We start from the raw sequence: 14,892 nt of genomic DNA, 5'->3' as shown, positions 1-14,892 counted from the left end.
CACATGGAATAATTTTCAGTGCTTGCAAACAATGCATGTCATGGAAGACATAATGATATGACAATGATAACTGGTCCTTCATGCTTCACTAAGAGGTGTATTTCAAAACATGAGCTTTTATTACCATACCTACACTCCAAAGGGTTATGCATCAAATTGAGTCTTCATGCTGTCCCAATCTTCTATCATATCTCAGGTTCCTTGGTCTTATTATATGATAACTATATCTTCTACTTAGCTGCTTGAGTGTCATATAGCATTTCCTCCTTCTCCAACACATTCTTCATCATCTTGTCATAGCAGGGTATAAATCTTGTATCTGTGATCCACTTGTGTTGATACGACATTAGTCTGATAAAACCCTACTCTAAGATGTTGCACTTGGGTTCATAAACTAAGCCGGGACTGAGTGATAGGCCAGGGGAGGAGGCCCAGTGTTTGCATAATTGCACAGTTCAAACACCAAGGTTCAATCTTGATCACTGAGACTGTGCAGCTCAGGCCAGACTGAGGGAAATTTATGCACAGTCCCCAAAGAGGGAAAGAATTGAGCAATGGCCACTCAGAGATGAAATTTCACAGTTTAAGCAGGAAGTGGTTGTTGCTGGATAAGGCCCTGGGGGAAAATCTGCACAGTGTCAGGAGACAAGGTGGAATTGGAAGTTGATATGCTTGGGCGACAAAACTATGCATTTTATGGAGACTATGGGTTTCGGTTGAGGGAAGGACACTAGAGGAAGCCACTGTGCAGTTTTGGATGCCAAGGGATGTTGGGCCTTCTGCATTGTGCATTTCCAATAGGAAATGAAAAAGCTTCAGAGGGGAAGATGTGAAGTGCGTAGTTCAGGAAAGTTGTATGAGGTTAGGTTGCTAGAGATACTCCAGAATTTGGCTAAGAGTGGAATCAATGGACCCGATGTGAAGAGTGATAGAAATTGACTATTTTCACACACTTAAAAACTTAGTGATACAACATATACCATCTAGAACATATTAAAACATCACTAAATGTAGCAACCTTCCTAGAAGCTTACGAAAAGTGTGGCTCCGATGATAGACTTTGTGAGAATAAAGGAGACACTTGTGCAATAGTGCGTGAAACTTTGGAAATGATTGCGAAACATGTCTATATGATGAGAACAACTCATTCTCACAAATATTTCCCCTTGAAGCAAAAAAACCTTCCCTTTGTATGACAAGCGATAATCCCTGTGCCCGAAGATGACACATGCTATATAAAGATGAAAGCACGAACGACACTTAAGATTTAGAAAGGGAGCTTGAAATCATGAGCTTACCAATAAGTGACTAAGGAACAACTGATCATAGGACCCACATTAGGCTGCAAAATTCAAGTGTAGGCCAAAATTTTGGAGGGTGTTGCAGCTGCTACAATAGTATGTGATGATGTTAATGAGTTGGATGAGATAAGGCAGGAGATGTAGATGATTAAAGTGAAGTTGCAACATTGGACCTCTAGGAAAGAGCATGTCGTCATACAGGTTTGTATGTTGGGAATGAATGTATGTAGCTTAAGGATTGTTATATGCATTATGGTTATGTGTATGTCTTTCATTCTATTGATATTATGCTTACATACATAATAGATGTTAGTTGATTAGTGTAGTCATATGCTCATGTGTCAAATAGTCTTAATGATAGTAGCTTGTGGATGTATAAATTGATATTTTTGTTTCATGTTAGATAACTTTATGGTTATGTTATATGCTTTTGTGGAGTATGTTATAGGTTAGCTTGTTGTTGTTATATGATAGTTAGCTTGATGATTAGGATATATATTGTTGATGAACATCCTATATAACTTGTTGTTGTTATATGCTAGTAACTTGATGATTAGAGTTATTACACTAAGATCTTGATGTTATATGTACCATACCAATTTGGATTGGTCTATGCAAATTGTTAGGGTTATGACATTCCGGTATGAGTCATGATATTATGTCATACTAATCTAGATTGACAGTGCATATATGATTGTTATGTATGAATGATAATTGTTTATGAGTTTATGTTGTGAACATGTTAGTTAGTTACTGTTATGGATATCATGATCTTATTTGTGTTTGAGTTGATGTGTCATGAATATATATCATGCTAACTAGATTTATTTTGTAGACAAGATAGCCTCCCCTGAGATACATTAAAATATGAGTTTTCTTATCTCATATATTTGGCGCTTGACTGTTTGATAATGTCATTTAGTTGATTAATTTAACATGGTATTTTTGCAAGTTGGTTGGATTCTTGATGAATTTCATAATATGAGTATGTGTTTAAATGATCTTGTTTTAAGATCATAGTGTACTAATGCATATGTGTTTAGATAGTTGATATGTACTTGGGTGTAATAGGTGACAGTTGTAGCATTATGTCTAGTGACTATGACTTGACTATGGATTATGATATGAGTGTTAGTCTTGGTAAAGGTTGATCTCAAATCGATAGATATGATTGTCTTGAAAATTGGAACATGTGGTTTACATCTATGAACAACTGCAGGGAAACATGCTCCGTATTAGCATTACAAGGTAATAGTTGATGTGTTTATATAACTAACAATTGGGTGATGTGATAGTACACAGTAAGGCTCGATTGCACAAGGTAAAAATGTCAAAGAAAGGAATTGGTTGAGAATTCCTTTGGCCATGCTTGGAAACCATAATTCCAAATTAATGAGTGCTTTTCATACATGAAGTATTCTTAACCCTAATTTGTTTGAAATTATGTGGATATGTGCTATGTTCATGGACATGTATTTGACAGGTATAACAATTAGTGTCTATTTGTAGCTATATTTGTCAAGGGAATTGGAGTCCCTTGAGACATGGCAAGGATGTGTTTAGTGGCAAGAAATGTGCTTGGAACAGTAAGGTAAGATAACTTGTATATTTTTGTATTTACTTATGCACCGACAATTATGTGTTGATGGAAGTATGATGCAAGGGATTGAATGGAAAAGAGGCTGCCATGAAATCTCAAAGAAGGCTCAGGTTGAGCTTTCCCTTGGAGGCATTGGGAACCATGGGATGAAGTCATGGTGTTTGTTTCTAGTCTTGTGCTTTTGGTATTTTCATGATTTTTTGTACTTGATTGAGGCTTTGTTTATGTATTGTGCATGGCCATGCCACCTTGTTTGCGGTGTCGTATTGTTATTGGTTTGTCATGGGTTTCTTATTGTTTTCTTCTCAGTCTTGCCTTTATTGTTTTGAGAATCTTGGGAATTGGTTGGGGAAGAAGGAAGCTAATGGAGTTCAGGGAGATTTTTGCAGTACCCAACATGTGATGTAAGGTCTAGATGAAGCTCATTGCATGAGTAAGGGCAGCTGAAGGTAATAATCTGACAATCGGTTGGTTTGGTTTGGTCCTTTGGTATAAATGGACAGTGGTAGTATAGTCATGAGAAAGTCTATAGGGAAGGTGAAGTAAATGGATCTGAGACATCAGATGCCTTGTCTTTGTTGGGAATGTTTGTTCTCAATGTTTTGCATGGTGTGCACAGAGAAAGGCAGTTCTCTTAAACTTGACCTTATGCTATCTGGTAATCACGTTATTATCATGATTATGTTGATGTTTATATGTGTATACATTTATGTATGTCGTGTTTGACAGGGTCACTAGGACCATGATTGTTTTATGCTAATGTTTATGTATATGGATGTATGTATCCATGCATCTATATCAATGTTCGATAGGGTTGTTAGGGATCATTCTTATGGAGGAATGATTGCTTATGAAGGTGAATGACATGAAGAGGTTCCTAGTTTACAAGGAATCGAGTGGGAAGAGTAGTCATGAAAACTATATGAGGTCATTATTATGTGTATATGAATTAAATGATTGTATGATTGTATTATGCCTATTCTTATGTTATGACAGGTAACGCTGAAGGATACATCAATAGAATGAAAACAATGTGCCTTACGGCATGCTAGGATAAGCATGGATGGAAAAGAGATACTGGAAGCAAGGTTGCTTGGTAGAAACAATGTGGTTTTGGATGTGTGGTACTATTATTGTGCTCATGTTTTATATGTTGTACATGTTTCATCTGTGATGTTGTGTGCATGCGGTGTGGTGTATATATAGTTTTGGTACATGTTGTTTATCTAATGTTATGTATAGGGTGGTACAGATAGTGTTGTGTGAATATTTCATATGCAGTGTTGGGTATAGATGGTTCTATGTACATGTTGGATATGTGATCTTGTGTACATATTATTTTATTTACATGTTTTATTATATATGAAGTGATATGTACATATGGTGTTGTGTGCATGTTGTACATATGGTACTATGTACATATGGTGATGTGTTCATGATTGTACATGTGGTGTTGTGTGCATGTGGTGTTTTGTACATGTTCTACATGTCGTGCCATGTGCATGTGGTGTTGTGTGCATGTCGTGCATGTGGCATTCTGTACATGTGGTATCATGTACATGTCATGCCAGTGGCATTGTGTACATGTGGTATTGTGTACACATTTTACAAGTGGTGCAGTGTACCTATGGTGCTATGTACACATTGTGAAGGTGGTGTCATTTACATGTGATGCTGTGCACATGTTGTGTCGATGGTGCTGTGTACAGGTGGTATTGTGTACATGTTGTACATATGGTGTTGGTGTACACATGGTATTATGTGCATGTCGCACATGTTGTGTTGCAACCATGTGGTACTATTTATGTGCATTGTTTAGTCGTGGTATCATGACATGTGTATCCGTTGTATATGTATATGTATTGTGTTGTATGTCGGGTGTAGATGTGTGTATTGTGTTGTGGTGTGCACCAGATGTAGGAGTATGTATTGTGTTGTGTTGTACATTGGGTGTAGGTGTATGTGTAGTATGTCAGGTGTAGGTGCATGTATTGCACAGTGTTGTATGTCGTGTGTGCTTGTATGTGTGTGATGTAAACTATGTGTATGTGCACATGGTTGAGGAGAAGGAACTAGGTGTTTTTTGGGTGTGGAAACCGATCCGGTGTGCATACAGAATAATGACAAAGGTAGAAGCTAAGGATTAATTAAATGATACGTATCAGTATTTTATTTCAATTTTATTATAACTGTGATTTATGATTCTGTTATATGATGATTACATGTGATATATGATTATGGTTTATGATGGTTACATGTGATTCATGATTTTTATCTATGATGGTTGTGTTTTGATCTAACCTGATGTGATATGTTCATACAAGATGATTGGGTCAAAGATGCTAATTTGACTTGTTGTGATAGGAAGCAAAAAAAATTGCAAGCGTACCTTGTCGACGGACCACCAATGAGGTATGATTTGAACTTATTTCAATTTATTTGAAGTTAATGGAACTTTTGTGCTTGGTACAAGAAAGCATGAACATGACCAGTTGGGTGTTTGAAATCCACTGCAAGAATTAGCAACATCAAGGAAAGGAATTGGAACAAGCAATAGTATGTTGGTAAAGCACTCCAAGAATAGGGCCATTATGGGACACTAGTACCCAATAATGTCCATTGATTAGCATGAGCATACTATGGATGATATGATGGTTTGGATGTAGGTATATGCCTTGGTTGCTTCATCTTCCAATGCGAGGAAGCCTTGCCAAGGGATGGATTGCCCGGGATAGGGGATGTCGGGGAACTTGGAAGGTGAGTGACTGCATGGAAGGGGTGATTGAATTTCCTGAGGGACTGTGTAGAAGATAAGGGAATGTCAGGGATGGATTTGTTTTGGTCATTATCATTTCCATATGGAATCATAGTCACATTGGTAGTGCGCCCTACAACAATGAGTCAGTATTTATTCTTTGAAAGCACAAGTGGCACAAGATTGTAGCACTAGATATTGGATATAACTTTGACTATGACAATGGATTCTAGACTTCTTTGGAAGGAGATGAATCCTAGTATTACTTTGAGGGTGGAGGTGTGAGCCTATGGATTCACTCGTTATAAATGTAGGAATTGTATCCTTTTACTTGCATGTTTATAAAATGTGCATATGTGTATATGTGGTTATTGTAAATATTCTAATGAGCTATGTTATAAAGCTCCATTAAATAGTATGTTTGTCATGTTGTCATGATGTTTTTCTTTTGAGCAGGTCATTCATTGCAAATACTGCAACGAGCTAAGTTATAAATCTCCATGGGAAGTATGCTTGTTTTTCAACGGTTTTGTTGAGTTCTTGGTGTGGTTTAACACCAAGGATGATTTTCCCTAAGGTACAGGGTTTGGTAACAAACCTGGTGAAAATTCCATGTAATAAAAGTTAATAAAGGAAAAATAAGACCATGGGTAAGGGACATGTATTCCAAGCTGAATTTTGGGCAATACATCCTAGTGTGGATGTTCATTCAGTTTATTATGGATAAAGGAAATTGGCAAAGGCAATGTAAAAGGAATTAAAAAGGCAAAAAAGTATTTTGTCACATTTATTTATGATGATAAAGGAAAATAGGAGAAAAGGAAGGTGAAAGGCCACAGGTTTCATGTGAGGAGGAAAATGAAGGAAAATGATGGAAAATGAAGAAACTGGAGGCCTAATTGATAAAAAGGATTCTAAGGATCAGTTGGCAAGCTTAGTTAGTTTTGTTTTGGAGCTCTCTCATTATTGTCTCTCTCTCTCTCACTCTTGGACACTTGGAGTTTTGTTGGAGCACTCTATCCTTGGATAAAGGAAGGAAAAGCAAGTAAAAGTAAAGGAAGGAAAGGAAGGATCAAGCAAGGAAGAGAAAGATCAAGAAGCTTCAATAGGAATACTTGCAGGTAACATATTGCATGTTTGATTTCCTAGTTGGTTTTGACATGCATGACGTTTCATGTTGGTGTATGGTTCTCTTGTTGTTGGTGGTATAGATTTGCTAGATTATCGCAGTTGTTTTCAACCTAGCCTTTCCTTTTTTTGGATTCCATGGTGTGTTTGGATGTTGATCTCGGTTTTGAGCTTTACAATTGCTGGATGGATTTCAGAATTTGAGGTGGAGGTGGTCTAAAGGTTCATTCCCAAAGGCCTAGGAATCCTCTGACAACTTTTGGTGAGATACATGGTAAAGTTTGAGGGAGGTGTCTCAGTTTGGGGCCTAGTGATTTGAGATTGGATTTTCATTGTTGGGTTGTGTTATATTCTTTCCACGTAGTTAATAGGGGGTTTGAAGGGCACCCATAACCCCACTTTATGGGGTTTGGGGCAACGCCCCAGAAAATTTTGGTTTTGGACCATATGTTAGGTTGGGCGGACCCACCTATGGTTTTGCGCATGATTTTCGCACATGTTTTTTGGATGCGATGGTTTTCGGTCCATGGTATTGGACGCGTTGGTTTTTCGGTCCATGGTATTGGATGCTTCGACATGTATAAATATGTATTGTAACATTGAAAGGAACATAATGAAAAAAAAATCAAGCCGGTAGTCCCGGTTTTGGGATCCAGGGAAAAATCTTTGTGCATATGTGCTTTATGGGTTATGCTCTCGCATTGTTTATTTTCTTTGTTTAAGAATTCGTATGCAGGTAATTTCTGTACAGGGTTAAAACCTACATTTGGTATCAGAGCTGTTTTGGCTTCAAGGGGACGCCTTTGTTGCTGAGGGGTTTCGCTCGAGCCTGTGGTAGACCCTGTTCAGTGGGAGATCTGCGAGATCGATTATGGTGGTGAAAGAAGATGGCGAGCAGTGGAAAGATAGATATTGAGAAGTTCAATGGTCAGAATTTTGAGTTGTGGAAACTCAAGATGGAGGATCTGTTGGTGGATAAAGATCAGTGGATCGCGGTAGATCTGGGTACTAAACCATCGGGAGTGACCGATGAAGAATGGAAGAAGTTGGATCGGAAGGCAAAGAGCACAATACGATTGTGTGTCTCGGATTCAGTATTGCTAAATGTATCAGGGGAAGCTACGACAAAGGATTTGTGGGTCAAGTTAGGGACTTTGTACCAATCTAAGTCTCTGGTGAATAAACTATTCCTATGGAAAAAGTTGTATAACCTGAGGATGAAAGATGGAGACTCGGTGACAGAGCATCTGAATGCGTTTAATACTATGGTAAGTCAGTTATTATCTGTTGATATCAAAATTTCAGATGAAGATAAGTGCATCAGTCTGTTGTGTTCTCTACCAGATTCGAGGGATAGTCTGGTTATTGCAATAGGTAGCAATGCAACTGCTTTGCAGTTTGATGAAATAGTCTCAGCCTTGCTGACGGGGGAGATGAGATGGAAAAATATGGACAACCAGAATGGTGATGCCTTGTCTATACGAGGACGGTCCCAGAACAGAAACAAAAATAAGTCATCGAGTGGGAGATCTAAATCTAGAGGGAGATCTAAATCTCCAGGAAAACCTACAAAGGTGGTGTGCTGGAAATGCGGAAAGGAAGGGCACTTCAGAAGGGATTGTAAATCTAAAGCTCCTGATAAAGGAAAGGGATCTGATGATGCTCCTTCTGCAGAGGCGAAAACCACCTCAGATGAAGGTGGGGATGTGTACTTGGCTTCTTCAAGTACACATGTAGATCATGAGGCATGGTTGATTGACTCAGGTGCATCCTTTCACTTCACTCCCCATAGAGAGTGGTTCTGCGAGTATGAGAAATACGATGGTGGTGATGTCTTCTTAGGAGATGATAGGAAGGCTAGAATCATTGGTCGGGGAAAAGTAAAGTTGAAGTTGCAAGGTGGAAGGGTTAGAACACTTCTGGGTGTTCTACATATTCCTGCATTCGCCAGAAATCTGATTTTTGTAAGCAAGTTGGATGATGCAGGTGTAAAGATGGTGTTCGAGAAAGATACCTGCAAGATGGTTCGAGGAGCACTGATATTAATGCGGGGAGTTCGGATTGGAACTCTGTACAAGCTGCAAGGTAGCACTGTTGTTGATGGGTGCAATAGTTCTATGGTTCCTGAAAATGGAGTAGAGAATCTAGTGGTCTCTGGAGAGAAGACCATGTTGTGGCATCAAAGGCTTGGACATATTGGAGAGAAGGGCCTTCGAATACTTCATGGTAAAGGTATGGTAGAAGGTATGAATAATAGCTCTCTGGATTTTGATTTCTGTGAAAATTGTGTATATGGGAAGCAGAATCGGGTGAGTTTCCCCTCTGGTGGTAAGAGGACAAAATAGATATTAGAGTTTGTGCATAGTGATGTGTTTGGACCTGTGAAGGTTCCATCATTGGGTAATTCTGTGTACTATGTATCATTCATAGATGACTTCTCAAGGAATACATGGATATATTTTCTTAAGAAGAAATCTAAAGTCTTTGACAGGTTTAAAGAATTTAAGGCTCTGGTGGAAAATCAGATAGAGAAGAATATAAAGGTGCTGAGGACAGATAATGGTGGAGAATTTTGCAGCAAGGAATTTGAAGAATTTTGTAAGAAGTGTGGTATAGCACGGCAGAAGACTACTCCATATACACCTCAGCAAAATGGAGTCGCAGAAAGAATGAACAAGACGTTGATGGAAAGGGCAAGAAGCATGCTCAGTGGTGCCGGGTTAGGACAGGAATTCTGGGCAGAGGCGGTGGATACTACATGTTACCTGATCAACAGATCACCTTCATCAGCGTTGGAGGATAAGACTCCACAAGAAGTATGGACTAGTAAGAAACCCTCTCTTTCACATCTAAGGGTATTTGGATGTGATGCATATGTACATGTTCCAAAGGAGAAACGAACCAAGTTGGATAGTAAATCTGAAAACTGCATCTTTATTGGGTATAAGGATGGTTTAAAGGGTTATAAGCTTTGGAACCCAGTCACACGGAAGGTTGTGTACAGCCGAGATGTGTTGTTCAGAGAGGTAAAAGATGTTATTCAACATGAAGTCCAACCAAATGAACCTGAGAAGATAGAGTTTGAGCCAAAGGAGGAAGAATCAGACTCTGCAGCAGAGGAGGAATCAGAAGATGAAGAGCCACAAACTCCGGCTGTGAGAAGATCAGTTCGAGAAAGAAGGCAGCCAGAAAGGTATAGTCCATCTGCTTTCAGTTCAAATTTTGCTTTGTCTGTTACTGATAATGATCCCAGAACTGTGAAGGAAGCAGTGGATTCAGAGGATGGAAAACTCTAGAAAGACGCCATGGTTGATGAAATGGCATCTTTGCACAAAAATGAGGCTTGGGATCTGGTGGAGTTGCCGGCTGGAAGGAAACCCATTGGCAGAAAATGGGTGTTCAAGAAGAAGACAAATGCAAAAGGAAAGGTGGAGAATACAAAGCTCGGTTGGTAGCAAAAGGTTATTCCCAGGTGCCAGGAATTGATTTTGGTGATATTTTTTCTCCTGTTGCCAAGGTAACTTCTATTAGATTACTTTTATCTGTTGCTGCTTCTTTTGATTTTGAGGTAGAACAGATGGATGTGAAGACAACATTTCTTCACGGGGATTTGGAAGAGGAAATCTACATGAAGCAACCTGAAGGCTTTGCGGTGAAGGGTAAGAAAGAACTGGTATGCAAGTTAAAGAAGTCTCTGTATGGGTTAAAACAGTCACCAAGGATGTGGTATCAGAAATTTGATACATTTATACGGGGACTTGGCTTCACCAGAAGCAAAGCAGATCATTGTGTGTATTTTAAATTAATTGGTGACCGTATTATTTATCTGGTATTGTATGTGGATGATATGTTGCTGGTTGGAAATGACAAAGAAATTATCCAGGATTTGAAGACCCAATTGTCCTCCAAATTCGACATGAAAGATCTTGGTGCTGCAAACTATATTTTCGGCATGGAAATTAAAAGAGATCGGTCAAAGAGGAAGCTCTGGTTAAACCAGAGGAAGTATATCGAGACAATACTCTAGAGGTTTAATATGCAGGATAGTAAACCGGTGAAGGTTCCTATTCCTGTAGGTATGAGGTTATCTGCTGAATAGTGTCCCAAGACACAAGAAGAGGAAGAGGACATGTCCCGTGTTCCATATGCAAGTGCAGTCGGTAGCCTGATGTATGCAATGGTCTGTACTAGACCAGACATTGCACATGCAGTGGGAGTATTGAGCAGGTTTATGTCAAAACCAGGGAAGGAGCACTGGACAACAATGAAGCGGGTTTTCAGGTATTTGCGTGGAACTAGTGATTATGGTTTGTGCTACCAAGGAAGACCAGGATTGGACAGAGTGTTGGATATTCATGGCTTTGTTGATGCAGACTGGGCTGGAGATTTGGATCAGAGAAGATCTACAAGTGGGTATGTGTTTAACCTATTTGGAGGTGCAGTCAGTTGGATGAGTAAGAAACAATCTATAGTGGCACTATCAACTACAGAGGCAGAATACATGGCAGCCACTCATGCAAGCAAGGAAGCAGTTTGGTTGCAGAAATTGTGTTCAAGTATGGGGTTAGTACAGGGAGCTATAAGAATAGACTGTGACAGCCAAAGTGCAATTTTCTTGGCAAAGAACCCTGCTTATCATTCAAAGACAAAGCACATTGATGTTCAGTATCACTTTGTTAGGGATATGATAGAAGACAGAAAGGTGTTGCTGGTAAAGGTGGACACTTTGAAGAATACTGCAGATGCATTGACAAAATCTGTGAGCTCTAAGAAGTTCTCTTGGTGTAGAGAAGCAATGGGAATCTCAGGGCTGAAAAAATGGCTAAGCTCTCCTGTGGCCCCCTGTGGAAAGAAAACAACAAGTGGGAGATTGTTGGGTTGTGTTATATTCTTTCCACGTAGTTAATAGGGGGTTTGAAGGGCACCCGTAACCCCACTTTATGGGGTCCGGGGCAGCGCCCCAGAAAATTTTGGTTTTGGACCATATGTTAGGTTGGGCAGACCCACCTATGGTTTTGTGCATGATTTTCGCACATGTTTTTTGGATGCGATGGTTTTCGGTCCATGGTATTGGACGCGATGGTTTTTCGGTCCATGGTATTGGATGCTTCGGCATGTATAAATATGCATTGTAAGATTGAAAGGAACATAATGAAAAAAAAATCAAGCTGGTAGTCCCGGTTTTGGGATCCAGGGAAAAATCTCTGTGCATATGTGTTTTATGGGTTATGCTCTCGCATTGTTTATTTTCTTTGTTTAAGAATTCGTATGCAGGTAATTTCTATACAGGATTAAAACCTACATTCGTAAAGATTGAGAGACAAGGAGACAGAAAATTTCTCAAGGATAGTGATGGATTCTTGATAGAATTCCAAGTTTGGTTCGATTTCGTGATCGGAGAACCAGTTTCGGTGTGATCATGGTTTGGAGAGGGTGGAGGTGGTTTAACCTTTGGATTCCCTTTGTTTTTTTTGGATTGCTTTATCAATGAGATCCCACATTGATGCTTGGAATATGGCATGGGGGTGACTAACTGAAAGAAATATTTGGTTCAACGATGTCTACAGTTGGGTGGTATGTGGAAATCCTGAACTTTGTTGGATTTTCCTATGTTTAATAAAATCTAAGCTATCTTTCTTTTTTACCTATGTATATGTGGATTTAATTGTTGTTATCTGACTATTAGTTTCATGGTTTTATGTTGGTTATAAGCATGGTTAATTGATTGGTTCATGTCATGGTTATTTCATGTACTTACTTATAATTATTAAAATGACGGATGAAAGACCTAATTGATGTCATAACGATTCAAGGGAGAAGGTGGTGATCCTTCTTATCATGTCTCATAAGATTTTTTAGTCATTCATGCTTTGTCTTTTATCCTATACATGTAGATTGCATTGATGCCAAGTGTTTGAAAGAATGTCAGTCCTAGTTGGGGATGCTCAGGCCTAGTACTGGAGTTAATTTTTGGTTTATTAGTCTTGTCATTATGTGTTTAATGGATTTTGAAAGTTACAACAAGTTATGGGCTTGAAAAATGCCCTAAATTCCCCAGACTGTAGAATAGGTCTGCTGGAAAAAGTCCTTGGATGCAAGCGTGAAGGTTTGTGGGACCATCTAGATCTCTCTAGACACTGACATGTGCATAGTATGGTAGCATCCATAGGCTTAATATCTTAAAGACTCTGTGGGACATAGGGCCATGATACCTGAGTGGTTAGGATGGCTCCTGGGAGTGTTGTTTCTGATGTGGAAGGTATGGTTGATGTGTTTTTATCGATTCCACTTCCTTAAGGTCACCTAGGAGGTTGAATCATATCATAGTAGCCTCTCGTCATATGTTCACCCCAGTTGGTCAATTACTCGTGTAGATATGGGATGTGGGTGTTAGATATATATACATGTAAAAACATTCATAAAGCCTAATCCATTAACCTTGAATTATAACATAACTTTAGTTCCCTTGACCAAATATACAAAATACCATGGGAAGAAAACCATCATGCCCAAAACCATGTGCGAAACCCATTCACAAAACCATAGGCAGGTCTGCCCAGCTTATATAGGGTCTAAAAAACATTTTGCAGGCAGCTACCCAAGACCTCATGCAGGGGGGCTATTGCCCCCATGAAACTCCCATGTGCCCCCCCGTCTTCTCCTGATGCAATGAACAATGGGGGTTGTCATCCCCACTGTGACCCCCCCATGCGTGCCACTATTCATGGAAATAATATTACACACACCCAAAAACATATCTAATATAGAATCTTTGAAAGAAATGTATGAAGCCCTCTCCAAGTTATTCACCATTAAGAAAATTGGTCAAATAGCTAGCCTGAAGAATGAACTGAGTACAATAAGGATGACAAGTGATGATATTGTGCCATCATATTTTGTAAGGATATCTCAAATAAGAGATGAGATCCAAGAGATAGATGAGGTTGTACCAAAAAAGTAAACACCAGTAATTACTACTTTTCTAGGTCAACCAAAATCTCATAGTGATTTTGCATCAGGAATTAGCAATTGGAAGGATACTCGAACATTCGAACAAATGTGGAATGCATGCAGTCAATAAGAAACTCGAATATCATTAGTAAATAACAAGAAGGAGGATGAAGAAGACAACACCTCTAATGCCTATTTTGCTCAATGCAAGAAGAAGGGAACCTTCAAGAAGTTCAAAGGACCAAAAAAGAAAGTTAACCTATCCAAGGTTGAACACTGCAACTTTCATAATATGGGTTACTAAAAAAGTCATTGTCTCGAAGATCCAAGGAATAAGAAGAGAGAAAGATAACATGCAAATGTTTTTTATGAAGCTCCACCTAAGAGAAACAAGACTGAGGAATCTGAAATCAAATATATATTTTCCAAAGAATCTTAGGTAATATTATCTCTCGCATATACTTTTATCTTAAGTTTTGCATTATTTTCCTTTATGCTTTGATTTCTAAAGTTTGTAGGTCTTACATATCTTGTTAGAACATTTCTGAATTATTTTGATAAGTTGGATGTATCCCTCAAAAGGATTAGATTAAGAGGGAGCCTTCATCATTTTACTAAAAGATAAGTATCTTGTTCCTTGTCTCCTCTTTTATGTTTGGTTTCCCTGTCATATCAAGATTTGTTTGTATTATATTCTAATAACCCTTTATATTTTCCTTGGTAGGAAAGGTTGCAAAACACACAAAGGTTGTGGAGGAAACTTTGAAGGATAAACTTGAAGCATGGAAGAAGTTTTGTTGCAAATGAATCCCTTCAAGAATTAATGTCCTACAAGGTTAGTTAAAGAACAATTCATCGTATGTCTTAAGCTAGAAGTATTTTTAGAAAAGGTATGCTCATTCTATTTTGAAATTTTCTTGACTTTACTGAAATTGTTATGTCTAGGATTTTGAATCTTAAAATATTCTTGTTAGGGTGATTAATCATTGTATTGAATCTACCATTATTATACTATCATTTTGATAATTTTTGTGAAACCCTATTTAGGGTTCGCTATAAAACCGTAGCCTCTTAATGCTAAGGGTATGTCAATGTTAATAATGAAACTTTAGTCTTCTTAGGGTTTGTCTAGAACATATGATGAAATCCTATTCTTT

This window comes from Pinus tabuliformis, chromosome 5_1, assembly GCF_031772625.1.
Source record: "Pinus tabuliformis cultivar Carrire ecotype Pingquan chromosome 5_1, CPIR1, whole genome shotgun sequence".
Classification (NCBI taxonomy): domain Eukaryota; kingdom Viridiplantae; phylum Streptophyta; class Pinopsida; order Pinales; family Pinaceae; genus Pinus; species Pinus tabuliformis.
This window is presented reverse-complemented; position numbering follows the sequence as displayed.